Source organism: Montipora capricornis, chromosome 1 (assembly GCF_036669925.1).
Source record: "Montipora capricornis isolate CH-2021 chromosome 1, ASM3666992v2, whole genome shotgun sequence".
NCBI lineage: Eukaryota > Metazoa > Cnidaria > Anthozoa > Scleractinia > Acroporidae > Montipora > Montipora capricornis.
Genome location: NC_090883.1, coordinates 923,293 through 926,168, shown reverse-complemented (window position 1 = coordinate 926,168; position 2,876 = coordinate 923,293).

Genomic DNA, 2,876 nt, shown 5'->3' with positions numbered 1-2,876 from the left:
AGACGAAGCTTTCCATTTTGTGATATTGATGGTGGACAACCTTGGTGTTCATGTTAAAAAAAAAAAAAACGTCCAAGTCTCCTTCTCTTGTTTGACACGAGATAAACAGCCGTGAGAAAAGTGCACAGTCACTCTTAAAAGTTGTGATTTGCTGCTTGTCTTTGGATGGTTCTTTCTGGCGACGACTTCTGAACAGTGGAAGCTTATTCTTCTTAATAGGATCATGCATGTTCTTTGTTTTTTCTTCACTTAATCTCTCCTTGACGAATGTTTCGAACTGTTCTTGTCCAAGTGGCTCGATCTCTTCTACTGTTTTCACTACAGAAGCATCAGCTAAATTTTTAGTGTCAAGAACGAGAAGATCTCCACTTTCATCAGTGTACGGATTTCCCATGTCATCGATGACCGAGATTAAAGACTTCACATCCTTAGTGAAAGATAGCTGGGTCCTTTTTGCCTCTTCTTGATGCTGTGTCTGAGGAAGCTTAAAATTCTGCTATCAACCTTGCAACTTCTGTACCAAAAATCATCCAGCGCCGTAGAGCGGCAGGATTTTCTGTCAGCCCAACAGCTCCCCCGTGACCCTTCACCATAGCAGTATTCTGTTCATGTGCTTGGTCAATGGCGGTCTGAAAACACTTCTGTACTGTAAATCCACCATCGAGAAGGCGCGCATAAGTCTGCGGACGCCTCTTCTATCTTCTAGCCAGTTACCAAGAACTGAAAGGGCTGCCATCTCTATAAGAAGTCCTCCAAGAATGAAAACAAAGTGTTGCTCGCCATGGGACTCAGGCCAGTTCCATTGTATTTGCTTGGCTACAGTGAACAACGGTTGATCAACTGTTATGACTGGGACCTGGCCAGGGTTGAGGTATTCTGTGGCTTTCTTGATCACGTCCATCGAGTGGCGAATCATCGGCACACTTTTAGCCTCATCTGGGAAAAAAGGAAGCAGCGATGTTATTGCTGGCATTACTGCTTGCTTTGGCTGTAAGTTGGCATGATGTGCTGCCCAAGCTACTGGTGTCTCTCCCTGATATTATTCTTGATTTACTGATATCTTCACTTGATCAACCCATTCATATTCGTCAGTGATTGCCCTTGATAGAAAACAGCCATCGGCACCTTCGGGTCTACCCATGTCTGGTGGTTGTGCTCTTTCGCCTCGCAGAAGAGCAGGGGGTACCTCCGCATACCATTCTGGCAAAGAACAAATTGATTTAGTAACTGATCCAGTATCATTTGCCATGACGATCGCCTCTCGCTCACATCCTGGATTACCTTCAGATATATTTTGGAAAAGGGAAATGTTAGTTCCATGAAACGAACCCTGGGCCGTGTTTGAGCTGGGGTTGTGGTCGATGTTGTCTATGGCTGAAGTTGTGAAGAGGCCTCTTCGTAGTTTAATGGGGCACCATTCTCTTCAAATCTACGACAGACGGAGTTTCCAATCTCCGTTGAGATGCCAAGAACACGATCATAGGAAATCGATATGCCCAGTTTAAAAAGAGTGTCCACTAGCTCTCGTTTGCGCGTTTGTGCATGGACAGTCAGACCAACGTAAAGAGGCACAGGTGTTTCTCGGTCCTTACTATGGAGACCACGATTTCAATTTATATAATAATCCAAGTTATTCACGGATTTTGATTGGTTCTTGCCTATGATCTATTAGAGGACAGACGCACGATTGACGTCACCATCAGCTTTTATGCGAATAAAGTTTAATTCTTTATTATATAAAACAAATAGATTCCATGTTGCCGTGGGTCTGTTCAGTAATAGATCACAGAAGACGTCAAAATGTGGTAAGAACATCAGTGACACACTCGGCTATCGTCTCGTGTGCCATATTTCTTGTTCCTACCACATTTTGACGTCATCTGTGATCTATTACTGAACAGACGCACGGCAACATGGAATCTATTTGTTAATTGTTTCACGGCGACGGATAAAGCAGTTGAACTGAAGTAACTGGGCAACAGTGAGTACAATGTTGGGCAATGTTTGGCCCATACAAAATCATCTTTACCAAAGACACCAGAGATGACGGAACTGAGTTCTCTTGACACTGTCTTTGAAATGTCCCCTTAAAAGTAGACTTGGTAGCCAATATTCCTTCCTAACAATAGTGGCTGCCTTTGCGAGGTAGTTTGCATTAGTGTCTTTGTCATCTTCACAGACTTGCTGTAGTGCTGTTCCAATGTCGCTATCAAAAGCCAACAACGCATCCCGACCCTGTTTGTAGGCTCGTAGACTAGGAATACTTGTTAGTATCCTATCCTTTAGTCTAGTTGAATGCAGAGCGCCTGGTTGAACAATGCCAAGTTGCTTTAATCTGGATGTGTACATTTCCGACAGCTTTGTCATCAGCTCAGCTCTCTATGTATGAAATTAATTGTGCAAGGACAATTCCGTGAGTCAATTTTTCGTCGTCATCTACTTTCGCCGCTTTTGACCTTGTTGTCGTTGCTCAGTGTTGTTAAGCATGATTTGTGATATTTAGCTTCTAGTGCCACCATGTCACGGCGCTTAGCTTCGCCAACAAGTTCTCCAAACCGCCTGTAATTAATGTAGCATCTCTTTATGAGCTGTAACTTCCCATTAATGTCCATTTTAAAGTTATTTGAAGTACCTCACCAAAACGTAACGGCAAGAACTTTTTTGTATGTGCTGTATAAAAGTGACTGAAGGTCAAGGTCAAGGTCAAGGTAATTCAGAATTTACAAGATCACAGGTGATCATAGATGAGAGGAACATGGAGCTGGGTTAGCAAATGAAGTTATAATAACAAAAAGCAAGGAAAACCAGTGTATCCAAAGGTGTTAATATTCACATGATAGGCAAAATAGGTATTTTATGATTTTAGCCTCGTTTTC